The sequence below is a fragment of the Hyperoodon ampullatus genome (assembly GCF_949752795.1).
Source record: "Hyperoodon ampullatus genome assembly, chromosome: 2".
In the NCBI taxonomy this organism is placed as follows: domain Eukaryota; kingdom Metazoa; phylum Chordata; class Mammalia; order Artiodactyla; family Ziphiidae; genus Hyperoodon; species Hyperoodon ampullatus.
In genome coordinates this window covers 74,954,469-74,973,548 of record NC_136915.1, presented here as the reverse complement: position 1 = coordinate 74,973,548, position 19,080 = coordinate 74,954,469, and positions in this window count along the sequence as shown.

Sequence of the window (19,080 nt, the reverse complement as noted above, 5' to 3'; positions counted from 1 at the left end):
ATACATCCACACACCGTTACAGAGTAGACAGAAGATAGTGCAGCTTGCTCCATGCCAAAAGAATGATTTCACTTCAGTTGGAAACTGTTACACATTCACCATTTTCTAAGCATCTCAGAAACAAAACAAAACAAAACACTCACAATGATACTCTGCAACACCACACTACATTGTCTTATTATTATTTTCTTTTTTTGTGGAAGAGTAAAAAGAAAACCTACCTAGAAGCAACTAAAACATGTCATTTTTTATAGGCTTATCAAGAACAGCCAAAGAAACCCCAATGTTTTCTTTCACAAAGTAGGCTGGCAAAGGAATTCAATAAGGAGGTACAATTTGACACAGTGAAATAAAACCAGGCTGGCTCTCAGCCAACATGACGTTAGGAATCACACACAAGCTGCACCAACTGCCTTCTGGTTCATGGCTGACTTTTTAAAGCTACAGTGTGCCTGTTCACTTTTGCTAACTACCTTCAGCACAATTAGTGGAAGTGAATGAATCATGAGTCTCCAAACTGCAGAATTCTCCCTGCACCTGTCTTGTTCAAAGAAAAACAAGCTATATCAAGAGCCTCTTATTTTCTCCCTCCCCTTCATTGTTTCTGCATCATATGTCTTTGCTGCTGTTCTGAGCGTGAATGCCATGTGTCAAACTATTTCTTTTTCTTTCCTGTAGGAGAAAAGAGAAAATAAGAGAAAGCCTGGTGCTTAGGCGCTATACCCAGTGAACACCCAGAAGCTGCAGTCCTGTTACCCTTTCTTCCTAGTTGAGACTTGCCAACAAAGTTTCCAGGGCTGGCTTTTAAGTAATCTCTTTGTGAGAATAAGGAAAGCAGTGCCCAGATGAAAATCCTTTTATTTCATTATGCAGGAAGTAACATATTTCAGAGAGGATGCAAAGTAGATGACCAGATCTCCTGAGAATGCCCACATTCTTTAATTTTGGCATTCATCCTACCAGATGAAGTCAGCAAAAAATTCAAAATAAAACAAACCTTATTCTACAAAACAAAAACAATTAGTCTGGGAGGTTTCATTTTAACTGTTTATCCCAGTTGCATAAAAAGCATAATTCAACAGATTCAACACTTATTTTCTATGAGCACCTGGTATTATATTAGTTACATATGAAAAGAAGAACTTGTGCCAGCCCCCAAATTCATAGTATCTTCCACCACCATCCTAGGTCCCAGTTCTGGTAAGTGGGAGATGGAGTAGGGGCTGGGCATGATCTTTTGATTAAGTTACCCCGGTCAACCTCACAGTTCTCTTGCTTGCTTGGCTGGGAACTAGTGCTCAAGGGAAACATTCCCATTCCACAAATGTGCTGTACATACACTAGAAACATAAATGGTTGTCAGTGAAATAAACACCAATCAATATTTGCACACTTTTAGGTCAAGATGTCAACAAAACCTCTCAAGGTAGGGCAGAGAATTACAGGTTCTCAAGAAGGATCCTAGAAAAAGTCATCTGCTGCTGTAATAGGGTGTAGACTTCAGGCAGAATTGAGGAGAAAGCTGCTGGTCTCCCTTTTCTTTAGTACTTTTTAAGGGAACTAGAAGATCAGCAACTATGATCCAAATTTGCAACCTGAATTTCAAAGTCGATTTTTCCCCTTATTGCAGAAATTATATTAGAAATTTTCAACTTCTTGAAAGATCGCCACTGAGAAAAATTTCAAGGGCTCTCTCTGCCCGTCTTTGCCATTGCCCCCTTGAAAGAGCAAATAATAATAATTTAGGAAAGAATTCTAAATGTTCTTATATTTTTGAGTACCATTTTTTAAGCACGGCTCAAACAGGTGGGGGTTTTTTTGTTTTACCACCACTGATCAAAATGATGAACTCTTCTGGAGATAGAGCATTCTTTCACCAACAGATTCCATAATGCTTTTGGGTTTGATCTGAAATTTCTCAACTGTTTTCCAACTAAATTCAAATGGAAGGGCACTGGGCTGTGAGTCCTGAGGGCAAGGGATAGAGAACAGGGTGTCCTGACAGCACTGTCATGCCACTGCTCAGAAAAATATCAGGTTCAGCACGCCACTCTTGAAAAGAAAGAGGCAAAGAAAATGTAGTTATGCTGACTCTTCCTTAGACACACTCACAGGAGAAAGGATTCTGTGAAGTTTCTCCAGGAATTTCTTCCTACATATAGAAAAGGACATCCCTTCCTGTCTTGCCTGCTGTGATCAAAAGTTTGCCTGCACACAAGGGTATGGGTTTCAGGAGGTGCTGTGAAAAACCAATCCCATTTTATACAAAATGAGCCACAAATTCTGACAACAGGAGGTTTCACTCATCAGCTAGTTTCTAACTTTGGAATAAACTGACATTTGTGGGTATAAGTATATATACTAGTACTCAACCACTTCCTCTTCATTCCCTCCACCAAACTGTTTGATATTAACCCTCTTCTCTGCTAATAAAAATTATGTGTATTTGTGTGTAGTGTGGTGTCTGGTTGTGTGTGGTGCATAGCATAAAGGCAGTGTGTGTGATGAGTGTATGTGTACGCTGTGTAATATGTGCGTGTTTGTGGTATGTGTAGTGTGCACAGTGTTTGTGTGTATGTGTGTCTGTAGTGTGTAAGCGTAGAGTGAGAGATACACATGCAAACCGACAAGACCTTCTGATCCAGGATATCATGGGACGTGCTAAAATAACTTCGGAGATCCTCCTGCTAGGATTCTGGAGCAGAACTTTCGGGGACACTTGGGAATGGTCTCAGATAGCAGGGGAGATGGGTCAGAAAGGACGGGAAACTGGCGCCTCGATCTGCTGCTTTTATTGATCCGCACTCATCCCCCAGAGACCCAGTGCCCTCCCCCAGGCACCTCCCGCCGGCCTTGTCTCCAGGAGTGGGCCCACAGGCGCATCCAGCCCGCGTCCCAGAGCACAGACCTGGGTGCACCGGGCTGCAGAAGTAATCTCGAGAAGCCGCCCGAGGGCACGGCCGAGCTCAACGGGTCCCCAAGGGCATCTCAAGGAAAACTAAGGAGGGCCTGGAGAGGGGGCGGTGGGGGCAGAACAGAGGGCAGCAGAGGAGATGCCAGAGAGCCTCTTGGACCAGCCGGTCCCGTCCGATAGCCAAACGACTCGCTTGTGGCACTGGTGACAGAGGGGAAAGTTTCTGGCTAAGACTTTCAAGAAGAAACCGTTCGTCCTTGAGACTGGGGACTCCCCGGGGGAGTTCGTCTTTGGAAAGGGAGTGGGGGGGTGTGGCGCTCGCTGTGCGTCCAGCCGAGCCGTGCCACCTCCCGGTCCCAGCCTGCGAGCTCTGCCCCGCAGCCCGCGGTGAGCCGCAGCTCTCCGCGGAGCCGGGCACGCTTCTGCCCCCAGTTCCACTCCAAGGTGACAGATTCCACGCTCGGGGGTGCAAGAAGCTGCAGGAGCACCGGACACACAGTAGAGACGAGGGAGGGCAGGGCGGTTTTTATTGTGGCTTTCTTCGTTTCCTTCCATCCTGGAGAGGGGGGAAGACGGGCGAGTTCCCAGCGCGCTCGCAGCACGAGCGGATCACTTACCTCCCCGCATGGCCGGCGCCGGGAGGCTTTACCCCGCACAGAGCTCGCCGGCCGCCACGCGCCCAGCCCCAATGCAGCCGGCCGGGCGCGCTGGGCACGCCGGGACTTGTAGTCTCCGCGGGCGGGGTAGGGGTCCAAGGGCTGAGGCGGCTCGGAAGCCGAGAGGCCCGGAAGGGAAGGGACGAGGCCGGGGCGTTGAGAAGGTAAGGGAGGACATTTGCAAGAACTTAAAACCTCCTGGGAGCTGGAGGTGGGAAACATTCCAAGAGAGACTTTTAAATTGGGGGTCTTCAGGCTAATACCATATTTTCTTCCCGTCTGACTCTCATGTGGCAACTCTGATGAAGTTATTAGCTGGGTTTTGGCAGTTATGACAAGTAGAGATTTGCCGGGCCAAGCCCATATTGTTTAGGGCCTTACGCTGCCTTCACCCCGAACACACACGTGGCATTCTCTGCTTGGAACACCTATTCTGTGGCTCACTCAGTTGAAGCCCTGGGCATGCAAAGGGAGAGTGAATAATTGCACCTTACGTTTGTAGAGCGCTCTGCAGTTTACAAAGCACTTTTTATGTACTTGGTTCATTATATTAGAACCACAGGATTTTAAAACCCAGGGATTTTACCAGAGTGATTTTGCTTGTCCCAGTGATTTCGGATGGGGAACTACTGGAATGTAGTTGGTAGGGCCAAAGACACTAGACATCTTGCAGTGCCCAGGGCAGTCCTGCCCAGCAAAGAATTGTCCCACATCCTGTGTGACTTGACTGTCCCACTGCTCATTCACGTGGATGAAAAACTTGTTTATATTTACCTGAGCCTAGAATCTATTTTATACATAAACATAAACTTTTTCACACAGTGAAATGGCAATGCCATTCCTGGAATTTGAGTCACCAATACAGTCCATTTTGTGCTGCCAATTTCATGGTGACTCTACAGATTGGATGCAAGCGTCTGACTACTTCATTGTGTCTTTTAGTTTAGGGGTGCCTGAGCAGTTCCATGTTGAATCATACGTTTACTTTTTCCTTTATATTACAGTGAAGGCATTGCTTTGAATTTTTTAAAAATTACATGTGTAGGTACCTTATGACTTTCCCTTCATAAAGGTAAAGAGTTTATTAACTCATATTTGTTGTTCAAAGGGGCATTAGTTTTGACAAGGCTGTGGACCATTTATTCAGTCAATAAATATCTTTTGAGTGCCTACTACTTACTAGGCACCATTCTAGATACTTGAGATACATCAATAAATAAAACAGAAAAAGCTTACTGCACTTATGGAGCTTGCATTCTAATGTGAGTGTGGGAGAGGCAGATAATAAATAGTAAATATAAACTAAATAAGTAAATTCTATGTATTATAAAGTGGCAAATGTTATGAAAAAATAAAGCAGATAAAAGAGATTGGGAATGCAGGAGAGTGCTAAATATAGTAAATTTTATTGAAAAGGTGACATTCAAGGAAAAGAACAGGAGTTGGTAAAAGAGTGGCCTTGTGGATTTCTGAGGGAAGAACATTCTAGGGAGAGAGAAGAGTTAGGCATAGGCCACAAGGTGAGTATGTGCTTGGAGTTTTCAAGGAACAGCAAGGATGCCAGCGTGGCTGGTTTAGAGAGAGTTGGGGGTGAGAAGCAGGATGACTGAGGATGACCGCTGGGTTGGAACAGGGGATGTAGGGCTTGGAGGACATTACAACAACTTTGCCTTTCATGATGAATTAAATGGGAAGCTACTGGAGAGTTTTGAGCAGAGCAATAACATTCAGGCATATTTTTGGAGGATTATTCTGGCTGATCTCTCTGGGATAGATCACAGATAGCAATGGTGGAAGCCAAATAGTCCAGAAGCTATTGCAGTAATAGAGGTAAGAAATAATAGTGGGTTGAACCAGAGGGGTAGTGATGAAAAGTGATATGGGAGAGGACTCATGAATTCCAGAGGGCACTGTGGGAGAGTTTCAGGGATTGGGGAAGCTGGAAGCTGGAGACAGATTAGGGGATGTTCGGAGACTTGTGGTAATGAGACTTCAGGTGGGACCTGGGAGTCTGGGACTTCTTGTGGTGATCGACATAGACAGCGATAAAGGGGATATTGTAATCAGTCCCAGAGGAGTCAAAAAATAAAATGGTAGGAAGGCTGTGAATATAGGGAGTAAGAATGAGTGTTTGGTCTCCCTGACTCTGTGGATGGAGGCGAAAAGGTCTGAGAATCAGGTGGATTCTTGATCCATTTTGGTGGAATGTTGAAAGCCTGTGGAGGGGAGGACTCAGCCCTGGTGCAGTGCTCATTCCTGGCTCCTGCCAGGAGAGACACTGACTTATATTCTTAGGGCATAGTCTCCTCCCCCTCTGCCCTTGATCTTTTTGATGGAGTTAACCCTTTTGATGGAGTTGAGGATTTGGGGGCAAGTTGGTAATTACTCTAAGCACAAAGCCTCTTAAACAATATTGATTCAGTAGAAATTGAATGTCTAGAAGAGGTGGATTTGTAATTGCAGAAATGGAGGATGCAGTAGAGAATTTTGGCAAAGGTGGCCAGGAGGAATCTGGGCTCTTAATGTGAAGGAATGCTCTAGGCTTGGGGACAGGAGACAACTGTTTGTAGGATGAAGTGAAGAAGCCATTAGAGGCAGGAACATGGAAGTTCAGAGCAGAGGGGATAATTGATGGACTGACATTCCAGAGAAGATGGAACTATGAGACGTTCATCCTTGGAAGGGAGGTGAGACAGTTCTTCCCATAAGAAAGGAAAGAAAGACAATGGAATTATTCAGGAGTATTCTAAAGAGGAGAAGGAACATTCTAAAAATTTATTTATTTATTATGAAATCAAACTATGTGGTAAAAATTAAAACAATCAGAAATTAATAATATAAAGTGAAAATTCTGAATAAATCCATTCCTAGAATAATTCCTATTAAATGTTTGATATATATTGTCTACATTTTTTCTTCTGTGCATATGATTTCGCTTGTAAATGTTACATGGGTATCTAAAATATTTGTATTTTTGTCTTTCCTGCTATTGACAGTAATATGTGCTATGTGCTATATTTTACGTAAGTATTTACTGAGCATCTGTTATGTAGCATATATTACCATCAATCTTTTTGATCATGTTATTCACATCCTCAATATCCATACATATTTTTTTCTTGATTTTTCAATAGTTTTTAAAAATTCACTGAAATCACCTAACGTTTTATTTTTTCTCTTATTTCTTGAAGTTTTGCTTTATGTATTTAAGGTTATAGTATTTGGTACATGAAGATTCATACTAGCAGTAACTATTGTGAGCTGTACCCTTTGCCATTTTAAAGTGACTCTCTTTGTCCCATTTAATCATTTTTTGGAATAGTTTAGTTTATTCTACTTGAAATTATTTTAGTTAGGCATGTTTAATCTTATCTGTTATGTTTGGTTCCATTTTGAATCTTTATTGTTCCTTTGTTTTCTCTTTTGCTTTATGAACTGTGTTTTCTTTGTTTTGGTTTTGTTTTGGTTTTATTTTTATCTTCCTCTGTGTATTAGTTATCTATTGCTGTGTAACAAACTACCCCAAAACTTAGCAGCTTAAGACAACACATATTTTTTAGCTCATACTTTCTGTAGGTCAAGAATCTTGGCATGGCTTTAGCTGAGTCCCCTGCTTCAGGGTTTTCACTGCTCCAGTTTTCACAGATGTTGAACTGGGCTTCATTCTCAGCTGAAGGCTTGACTTGGGCTGGATCTGCTTTCAAGCTCACCCCTGTTGTTGTTATCAGGATTTAGTTCCTCATGGGCTCCTGAGAGCCTCAGTTTCCTGCCCCTTGGACTTCTCCATAGGGCAATTCACAACATAGTAGCTGGCTTTGTGAAAGAAGCTTGCAAGAAGAGTCAGAGAAAGATTGTAAGCAAGACAGAAGTCACAGTCTTTAATAGCCTAATTTCAGAAGCACTTCTGAATGAATTCATCATTTTGCCATATTTTCTTTGTTACAGGCATGTCATTATGTTCAGCCTACACATAAGGGCATGGATACCAGGAGGTGGGGACCACTGGGAAACCCTTTAGAAGGTCACCTACGAGACTGGCAATTTGGAAGTTGTAAAGTGTATTAAATAGTATGCTTACATTTGTATTTCTCAATTTACCTTAGAAATGAAATGATGAAAGACAATGAAACTAATCTACTTAGACTGTCTTCTCTCCCCATTTTCTATTAGTTTGGAGAGCAAATATGATTCTTGTTTCAGTCTGTTATCATCGAAATATTATTCTTTACATTATGTAATTTTTCTGTTAGGCATTATAACAATTATATTTCATTTTAATGACATAGAATACTGGGTTATTTAAATATAATTTATGTATAAATAGATTCAAAGCTCATCGCCAAACTTTTTGTACCCCATGCCTTTCTCATTCATGAATTCATTATTGTTACTCATCTATTCATTGTCTTGAACTTTTTTCCTGATAAATTTTTCAGAAGTGCATAAATGTTATGTTTCTTGAGTTCTTGTATATTTGAGAATTTCTTTCTCTTACCATTACACATGGAAGGTGGTTAGACCAGGTATAGAATTTTTTTCTGCTTCAATATTCATTAACCACTGTTACATTTTCTTCTAGCATCTAACATTGCTTGGAATATGTCTAATTTCTTTGTTTTTGAAGATGACCTTTCTCCCTCTGCCTAGATGACTGTAGGATTTTTTTTTTCAATCCTTGAAGTTCTAGAAAAAAGCTTTTATTAAATTTCTTGGAATGTGATGAGCCCTTTCAAAGTATAATTTTAAGATCTGTTTTATTTCAGAAAATTCTTCTATTATGTAAATTTTTACAGTTCCATTTACTCATTCGCATCTTCAAAGACAACAGTCATTCATATGTCAGTTTTCCATTGTCTGTTGTTCATATCTTTCATCTTCTCTGTGATCACCTGTATTCTATTTGCCTATATTCATGTTCTGCTAAATTCTATGTGACTTTTTTTCAATAGCTTGCCCTCCATGTTCAATTTTCTTCAGTTTAAGTTCTACTCCTTGGTGCTTTTAGTGTGATTTTTCAGTGATTTGTTTTCTTTTCCTTGTTTATTTCCTCTGCTTTTTCAGATTTCTTTTACCTTTTATTGTTGCATGGGTCCTGTGCTATTTTTATTTGGGCTTTTTTTTTTTTTAATCTTTGAAGGAAGTCAGTGAGATCAAATTTGTTGCTCAAGAATAAAGTGAGTCATTTTCTTGCCTCCCTCTCCCTGTTTACTGTTTGAATCATCCACTTAAAATGTAAACTGGAATATAGAATGTTCCAGTTATAGATGGCTCATAATCTTCAATCAGTCATTCAGTGATGGATCAGCTGGAACAATAGGAAAATCTGCAGTGAATGACAAGGAGAGAGGAAGAAAGAAAGAGAGAGGCAGAGGGAGAGAAAGGGAGATTTATTTCTTTTCTACCTATTACGTAGATTTTTTTAAACAAAGTATTCAAGTTACTGGTAATAATATCAATACAAGAAGCAATTTTTAAAAATTATTTAACATCCAAGTGAAAATAAAATATCAACACCAGAGGAGAAATAAAAATACACATATGTAGCTGCAGCATCCTCAAAGTTATTAATATTAAGTTATGGCTGAAGTTTTAAGCTTCCTGAAGTTATTAATATTAAGTGATGGCCGAAGTTTCAAGCTTCCTGGTAACCAAAGCAAGAAAAACATCCACATAATTATATATATGATTCCCACTGACTCTAGAAGAAAACCTACAAGTTAGTCAAAGGGAAAATTTTTGTAACACTGAGTTCTGAAAAAAAAAATCAAATGGGGCAGGGTTCTTAATGAATTTGATTAGTAAATACAATTGTGGCACTCTTTTAAGCTATTTCTTATAGCATTGCTTAATGAAAAGTGAAAACCTGGCATCCAAAATAGTCCAGAGAAAGCAAATTCCTGTGGTTCTAAGACAGTGTGATTCAGGCCTCTTTGGAAGGTAAAATGTTTTCTTTGGAGGAATAAATACTGTTATCGGGCTGAATTGTGTCCCTGCAAAAGGTATGTTGAAGTCCTAACCTCCAGCACCTTAGAATGTGACATATTTGGACATAAAGTAATTGCAGGTGTAATTAGTTAAGATGAGGTCCTCCTGGAGTAGGAGGAGGGCCCTAGTCCTATAAGACTGGTGTCCTTGTAAGAAGAAGTAAGACATAGAGAGGGAGAGGCTATGTGAAGACACAGAGACACACAGAGGGAAGAGGGGGGTGAAGATGGGAGTTGTGCTGCCTCAAGCCAAGGAACATCTGAGGCTACAAGAAGCTGGAAGAGGCAAGAAAGGAACCTCCACCAGAGGGTACTTGACTCTGCCAACACTTGATATATGAGAGAATACATTTCTCTTGTTTTAATAAATTTTGTGGTACTTTATTATGTCAGCCTTAAGAAACTAATACAGATAAATGGCATTTCTTTCAACAATTTTTAAAATTTATTTAATTTATTTTATTGAAGTATAGTTGATTTACAATGTTGTGTCAATTTCTGCTGTACAGCGAAGTGATTCAGTTATACATAGATATAATCTTTTTCATATTCCTTTCCATTATGGTTTATTATAGGATATTGAATATAGTTCCCTGTGCTATACATTAGGACCTTGTTGTTTATCCATCATTTTTTTTTTTTTTTTACTTTTTTTTTTTTTATTAGTTTCTGCTTTATAACAAAGTGAATCAGTCATACATATACATCTGTTCCCACATCCCCTCCCTCATGCATCTCCCTCCCTCACACCCTCCCCATCCCACCCCTCCAGGCGGTCACAAAGCACCGAGCTGATCTCCCTGTGCTCTGCGGCTGCTTCCCACTATCTATCTACCTTACGTTTGGTAGTGTATATATGTCCATGCCTCTCTTTCCCTTTGTCACAGCTTACCCTTCCCCTTCCCCATATCCTCAAGTCCATTCTCAAGTAGGTCTGTGTCTTTATTCCCGTTTTACCCCTAGGTTCTTCATGACATTTTTTTTTTTAATTCCATATATATGTGTTAGCATACGGTATTTGTCTTTCTCTTTCTGACTTACTTCACTCTGTATGACAGACTCTAGGTCTATCCACCTCATTACAAATAGCTCAGTTTCGTTTCTTTTTATGGCTGAGTAATATTCCATTGTATATATGTGCCACATCTTCTTTATCCATTCATCCGATGATGGACACTTAGGTTGTTTCCAGCTCCGGGCTATTGTGAATAGAGCTGCAATGAACATTTTGGTACATGTCTCTTTTGGAATTATGGTTTTCTCAGGGTATATGCCTAGTAGTGGGATTGCTGGGTCATATGGTAGTTCTATTTTTAGTTTTTTAAGGAACCTCCATACTGTTCTCCATAGTGGCTGTACCAATTCACATTCCCACCAGCAGTGCAAGAGTGTTCCCTTTTCTCCACACCCTCTCCAGCATTTATTGTTTCTAGATTTCTTGATGATGGCCATTCTGACTGGTGTGAGATGATATCTCATTGTAGTTTTGATTTGCATTTCTCTAATGATTAATGATGTTGAGCATTCTTTCATGTGTTTGTTGGCAGTCTGTATATCTTCTTTGGAGAAATGCCTATTTAAGTCTTCTGCCCATTTTTGGATTGGGTTGTTTGTTTTTTTGCTATTGAGCTGCATGAGCTGTTTATAAATTTTGGAGATTAATCCTTTGTCAGTTGCTTCATTTGCAAATATTTTCTCCCATTCTGAGGGTTGTCTTTTGGTCTTGTTTATGGTTTCCTTTGCTGTGCAAAAGCTTTGAAGTTTCATTAGGTCCCATTTGTTTATCTTTGTTTTTATTTCCATTTCTCTAGGAGGTGGGTCCAAAAGGATCTTGCTGTGATTTATGTCATAGAGTGTTCTACCTATGTTTTCCTCTAAGAGTTTGATAGTTTCTGGCCTTACATTTAGGTCTTTAATCCATTTTGAGCTTATTTTTGTGTATGGTGTTAGGGAATGATCTAATCTCATACTTTTACATGTCCCTGTCCAGTTTTCCCAGCACCACTTATTGAAGAGGCTGTCCTTTCTCCACTGTACATTCCTGCCTCCTTTATCAAAGATAAGTTGGCCATATGTGCGTGGGTTTATCTCTGGGCTTTCTATCCTGATCCACTGATCTATCTTTCTGTTTTTATGCCAGTACCACACTGTCTTAATTACTGTAGCTTTGTAGTATAGTCTGAAGTCAGGCAGCCTGATTCCTCCAGCTCCGTTTTTCATTCTCAAGATTGCTTTGGCTATTCGGGGTCTTTTGTTTTTCCAAACAAATTTTGAATTTTTTTGTTCTACTTCTGTGAAAAATGCCAGTGGTAGTTTGATAGGGATTGCATTGAATCTGTAGATTGCTTTGGGTAGTAGAGTCATTTTCACAATATTGATTCTTCCAATCCAGGAGCATGGTATATCTCTCCATCTATTTAAATCATCTTTAATTTCTTTCATCAGTGTCTTATAATTTTCTGCATACAGGTCTTTTGTCTCCTTAGGTAGGTTTATTCCTAGATATTTTATTCTTTTTGTTGCAATGGTAAATGGGAGTGTTTTCTTGATTTCATTTTCAGATTTTTCATCATTAGTGTACAGGAATGCCAGAGATTTCTGTGCATTAATTTTGTATCCTGCTACTTTACCAAATTCATTGATTAGCTCTAGTAGTTTTTCGGTAGCATCTTTAGGATTCTCTATGTATAGTATCATGTCATCTGCAAACAGTGACAGCTTTACTTCTTCTTTTCCAATTTGGATTCCTTTTATTTCCTTTTCTTCTCTGATTGCTGTGGCTAAAACTTCCAAAACTATGTTGAATAAGAGTGGTGAGAGTGGGCAGCCTTGTCTTGTTCCTGATCTTAGTGGAAATGGTTTCAGTTTTTCACCATTGAGGACAATGTTGGCTGTGGGTTTGTCATATATAGCCTTTATTATGTTGAGGCAAGTTCCCTCTATGCCTACTTTCTGCAGGGTTTTTATCATAAATGGGTGTTGAATTTTGTCGAAAGCTTTCTCTGCATCTATTGAGATGATCATATGGTTTTTCTCCTTCAACTTGTTAATATGGTGTATCACATTGATTGATTTGCGTATATTGAAGAATCCTTGCATTCCTGGAATAAACCCCACTTGATCATGGTGTATGATCCTTTTAATGTGCTGTTGGATTCTGTTTGCTAGTATTTTGTTGAGGATTTTTGCATCTATGTTCATCAGTGATATTGGCCTGTAGTTTTCTTTCTTTGTGACATCCTTGCCTGGTTTTGGTATCAAGGTGATGGTGGCCTCGTAGAATGAGTTTGGGAGTGTTCCTTCCTCTGATATTGTTTGGAAGAGTTTGAGAAGGATGGGTGTTAGCTCTTCTCTAAATGTTTGATAGAATTCGCCTGTGAAGCCATCTGGTCCTGGGCTTTTGTTTGATGGAAGATTTTTAATCACAGTTTCAATTTCAGTGCTTGTGATTGGTCTATTCATATTTTCTATTTCTTCCTGAGTCAGTCTTGGTAGGTTGTGCATTTCTAAGAATTTGTCCATTTCTTCCAGGTTGTCCATTTTATTGGCATAGAGTTGCTTATAGTAATCTCTCATGATCTTTTGTATTTCTGCAGTGTCAGTTGTTACTTCTCCTTTTTCATTTCTAATTCTACTGATTTGAGTCTTCTCCCTTCTTTTCTTGATGAGTCTGGCTAATGGTTTGTCAATTTTGTTTATCTTCTCAAAGAACCAGCTTTTAGTTTGGTTGATCTTTGCTATCGTTTCCTTCATTTCTTTTTCATTTATTTCTGATCTGATCTTTATGATTTCTTTCCTTCTGCTAACTTTGGGGGTTTTTTGTTCTTCTTTCTCTAATTGCTTTAGGTGCAGGGTCAGGTTGTTTACTCGAAATGTTTCCTGTTTCTTAAGGTGGGATTGTATTGCTATAAACTTCCCCCTTAGAACTGCTTTTGCTGCGTCCCATAGGTTTTGGGTCGTCGTGTCTCCATTGTCATTTGTTTCTAAGTATTTCTTAATTTCCTCTTTGATTTCTTCAGTGATCACTTCATTATTGAGTAGTGTATTGTTTAGCCTCCATGTGTTTGTATTTTTTACAGATCTTTTCCTGTAATTGATGTCTAGTCTCATAGCATTGTGGTCGGAAAAGATACTTGATACAATTTCAATTTTCTTAAATTTACCAAGGCTTGATTTGTGACCCAAGATATGATCTATCCTGGAGAATGTTCCATGAGCACTTGAGAAAAATGTGTCTTCTGTTGTTTTTGGATGGAATGTCCTATAAATATCAATTAAGTCCATCTTGTTTAATGTATCATTTAAAGCTTGTGTTTCCTTATTTATTTTCATTTTGGATGATCTGTGCATTGGTGAAAGTGGGGTGTTAAAGTCCCCTACTATGATTGTGTTACTGTCGATTTCCCCTTTTATGGCTGTTAGTATTTGCCTTATGTATTGAGGTGCTCCTATATTGGGTGCATAAATATTTACAATTGTTATATCTTCTTCTTGGATCGATCCCTTTATCGTTATGTAGTGTCCTTCTTTGTCTCTTCTAATAGTCTTTATTTTAAAGTCTATTTTGTCTGATATAAGAATTGCTACTCCAGCTTTCTTTTGATTTCCATTTGCATGGAATATCTTTTTCCATCCCCTTACTTTCAATCTGTATGTGTCTCTAGGTCTGAAGTGGGTCTCTTGTAGACAGCATATATATGGGTCTTGTTTTTGTATCCATTCAGCCACTCTGTGTCTTTTGGTGGGAGCATTTAGTCCATTTACATTTAAGGTAATTATTGATATGTATGTTCCTATTCCCATTTCCTTAATGGCTTTGGGTTCGTTATTGTAGGTATAGTCCTTCTGTTGTGTTTCTTGCCTAGAGAAGTTCCTTTAGCATTTGTTGTAAAGCTGGTTTGGTGGTGCTGAACTCTCTCAGCTTTTGCTTGTCTGTAAAGGTTTTAATTTCTCCATCAAATCTGAATGAGATCCTTGCTGGGTAGAGTAATCTTGGTTGCAGGTTTCTCTCCTTCATCACTTTAATTATGTCCTGCCACTCCCTTCTGGCTTGTAGAGTTTCTGCTGAGAGATCAGCTGTTAACCTGATGGGGATTCCCTTGTGTGTTATTTGTTGTTTTTCCCTTGCTGCTTTTAATATGATTTCTTTGTGTTTAATTTTTGACAGTTTGATTAATATGTGTCTTGGCGTATTTCTTCTTGGATTTATTCTGTATGGGACTCTCTGTGCCTCCTGGACTTGATTAACTATTTCCTTTCCCATATTAGGGAAGTTTTCAACTATAATCTCTTCAAATATTTTCTCAGTCCCTTTCTTTTTCTCTTCTTCTTCTGGAACCCCTATAATTCGAATGTTGGTGCGTTCAATGTTGTCCCAGAGGTCTCTGAGACTGTCCTCTGTTCTTTTCATTCTTTTTTCTTTATTTTTCTCTGCATCAGTTATTTCCACTATTTTATCTTCCACCTCACTTATCCGTTCTTCTGCCTCAGTTATTCTGCTATTGATCCCATCTAGAGTATTTTTCATTTCATTTATTGTGTTTTTAATCGATGCTTGATTCATCTTTAGTTCTTCTAGGTCCTTGTTAACTGTTTCTTGCATATTGTCTATTCTATTTCCAAGATTTTGGATCTGGGAAATAGAATCTTGGATCAGCTTTACTATCATTATTCTGAATTCTTTTTCAGGTAGACTGCCTATTACCTCTTCATTTGTTAGGTCTGGTAGGTTTTTATCTTGCTCCTTCACGTGCTGTGTGTTTTTCTGCTTTCTCATTTTGCTTATGTTACTGTGTTTGGGGTCTCCTTTTTGCAGGCTGCAGATTCGTAGTTCCCGTTGTTTTTGGTGTCTGTCCCCCGTGGCTAAGGTTGTTTCAGTAGGTTGTGTAGGCTTCCTGGTGGGGGGGACTAATGCCTGTGTTCTGGTGGTTGAAGCTCGATCTTGTCTTTCTGGTGGACAGGTCCACGTCTGGTGGTGTGTTTTGGGGTGCCTGTGGCCTTATTATGTTTTTAGGTATCCTCTCTGCTAATGGGTGGGGTTGTGTTCCTGCCTTGCTAGTTGCTTGGCATAGGGTGACCAGCACTGTAGCTTGCTGGTCGTTGACTGAAGCTGGGTGCTGGTGTTGAGATGGAGATCCCTGGGAGATTTTCGCTGCTTGATATTATGTGGAGCTGGGAGGTCTCTTGTGGACCCGTGTCCTGAAGTTGGCTCTCCCACTTCAGAGGCACAGCACTGACTCCTGGCTGCAGCACCAAGAGCCTTTCATCCACCCGGCTCAGAATAACAGTGAGAAAAAGTAGAAAGAAATAATTAGTAGAAGAAAGAAAGAGAGATTGAAAGAAAGGAAGAAGGGAAGTAAGGAAGGAAGGAAGAAAGAAAGAAAGGAGGGAGGGAGGAAGGATGGAAAGAAAGGAAAGAAAGGAGGGAGGGAGGGAGGAATGAAAGCAAAAGGAAGAGTGAATGGAAGAAGAGAGGGAGGGAGGGAGGAAGGAAAGAAAGAAAGAAAGACAGGAGGGAGGGAGGGAGGGAGGAAGGAAAGAAAAAGAAAGTGGAAAGAAGAAGGGAGGGAGGGATGGAGGAAAGAAAAAGAAAGAAGGAAAGGAGGAGCGGAGGGAGGGAGGGAGGAAGGGAAGGGAGGAAAAAAAGAAAGAGCAGGTAAAGTACAATAGAATAAAGTATGAAATATAGTAGCGTTATTAAAATTAAAAAGTAATTATTGAAAAAAAACACGGACCGAAAGAACCCTGGGACATATGGTGGAAGCAAAGCTATACAGAGAGAATCTTACACAGAAGATTACACATACACATTCACAAAAAGAGAGCAGGGGGAAAAATCAAAAATCTTGCTCTCCAAGTCCACCTCCTCGATTTGGGATAATTCGTTGTAAAAAGAGGAAAAGGGCGAAAAGTCTGAAATCTTGCTAAGTCCACCTCCTTAATTTGAGATAATTCGTTGTAAAAAGAGGAAAAAAAAAGGGGGGAAAGTCTTAAATCTTGTCCTCAAGGTCCACTTCCTCAATTTGGGATGATTCGCTGTCCATTCATGCACTCCACAGACGCAGGGCACATCAAATGGACCGTGGAGCTTTAATCCGCTGCCTCGGAGGCTGCACAGAGAGATTTCCCTGTCTCTGCTCTCACAGCTCCCGGGTCTCAGCCTTGGACCTGGCCCCGCCTCTGCGCGTAGGTCGCCGGAGGGCGTTCGTTCTTCGCTCAGACAGGACGGGTTTAAAGGAGCCGCTGATTCGGGGGCTCTGGCTCACTCAGGCAGAGGGGAGGGAGGGGAATGCCCTCTCCTCGCGCACCAGGCAACAAAAGGGAAAAAAGTCTCTTGCCTCTCCGGTAGCTCCAGACCCTTTCCCCGGACTCCCTCCGGGCTAGCACTAACCCCTTCAGGGTCTCTTCCTGCCGCCAGCCCCAGACCTCTCCCTGCGCTCCGACTGAAAGCCGATACCCGAGCCTCAGCTCCCAGCCCCGCCCGCCCTGGCGGCCGAGCAGACAAGTCTCTCGGGCTGGTGTGTGCCTGAGGGCACCGATCCTCTGTGCCAAAATCTCTCTGCTTTGCCCTCCACACCCCTGTTGCTGTGCTCTCCTCCGCTACTCCGAAGCTTTCCCCCTCCGCCACCTGCAGTCTCCGCCCTCGAAGGGGCTTGTAGTGTGTAGAAACCTTCCCTCCTTCACGGCTCCCTCCCACTGGTGCAGGTCCCGTCCATATCCTATTGTCTCTGTTTATTCTTTTTTTCTTTTGACCTACCCAGGTATGTGGGGAGTTTCTTGCCTTTTGGGGGGTCTGAGGTCTTCTGTCAGCGTTCAGTAGGTGTTCTGTTGGAGTTGTTCCACGTGTAGATGAATTTCTGATGTATCTGTGGGGAGGAAGGTGATCTCCGCGTCTTACTCTTCCGCCATCTTCCTCCGGCTCCCCTATCCATCCTATATGTAATAGTTTGCATCTGCTAATCCCAACTCCCGATCCATCCCTCCCCACACTCCCACCCTTGGCAACCACAAATCTGTTCTTTATATCTGTGAATCTGTTTCTGTTTCATAGATAAGTTCATTCAACAATGTTTTATAAATATTTGTTCTCTCAATCAAGATTTGATATGTGATGTTGTATGGTCAGGCCACCCTAGATGGCTGTTCTCCTGATCTCTGTACATCCCCTGCTCAACCGGTTCCTGCTTCACCTACACCCTACTCCCAAGACTGACCTTCCCTCTCAGTCATAGGGCCTAATCAGTAAATGCCTGTGTACTTGCTCCCGGCCCCAGCTGGCAATTGTTCTAATCTTTAGATCAGAACTATCTCCACTTTGATAGTCTATCAAAGGGGTGGTGAGGGGCATGCTCCTCTGCTGGTTTCCCTGGTAACCAGTGAGCCAACCTGACGTCTGTTACCCCTATAACTGGTAACTTCCCTCCCCCTGCCACTTTAGACATGTATGATCCCCTATCCATAAAACCACTGATGTCTCTGACTCCAGGCTCTTTCTTTGATCTTGAAGCTGGCCAAGTACAGGACTTGCAGGCCTGCGGGGTGCAGCACAACAGTTGGACAGTAGAAGGTTTGATAAGGGACTAATGTAGCTTTTATGTGCTGATAACTGAGGATGGATCCATATACTTTACACGAAAAACCTGTCAATACTAGTAAGCTAAACATTCCTTGTGAACATCGCCATACCTAAGATTCACACCTGCATTGCTGGCCATCACACCTGTAGGAAGTGCCAAGAGTATACTTGAGAACAAGTCCAGGAATTTTGTTTTTGTTTTAAACAGTGTGAGATCTGTTTTGCCACATGAAATGAATGAACATTGCTGATATTATTTAGTCTAGAAAGTTTACAAAAGAGGTGATACCTGTCTCTGACTGCAAGAATTGGACTGACCCATGATAACAAACCATAAATCAGTTAGAAGATGCAGGTTAATTTTAGTATAGTTGATAAGCCAGGATTTATAACAATGAGTAGATAGCAGTTCTGCTGTCTGTTGAAACTACCCACAATCATGGAAACTCATCATTGGAATACAGGATACCTGCCCTCACATTCTCTATAGTGGGAAGGACATATATACATATTTTCCAAAAGTTGTCTTCCTTCCTTCCTCTCTTTATTTCTTCCCACCCAGAGATGTTTATTCCCAGGCAGATGGTATTAAGCAACAAAAGTTTGTACAATCTCATCTCCTTAACCGAAGGTCAAACTTTTGGACTTTCTCCAAAACACAGCAGTTGTCTAGAGATATGAAAAGGAGGAGGTAGGTCCCTGAGAGAAATAGTCATAGATCCCTGAATTAAAATCATGAAGTTTGCAGTAGAACTAGGGCTAACTGGAGACAGACTCAGCAACAGGAGAAAGACCTGAACAGCAGACATAGGATGATATTGGTTTACCTACAATAATGGATGTTGTATAGTGAGAGCTGGGCCCATAGTGATAACTGAACCCAGAACCAGACATCTAGGGGCAGGGAAGGATCCAGTGGTAATGTAAGTTTGTTAAATCCTAAGGCATAAG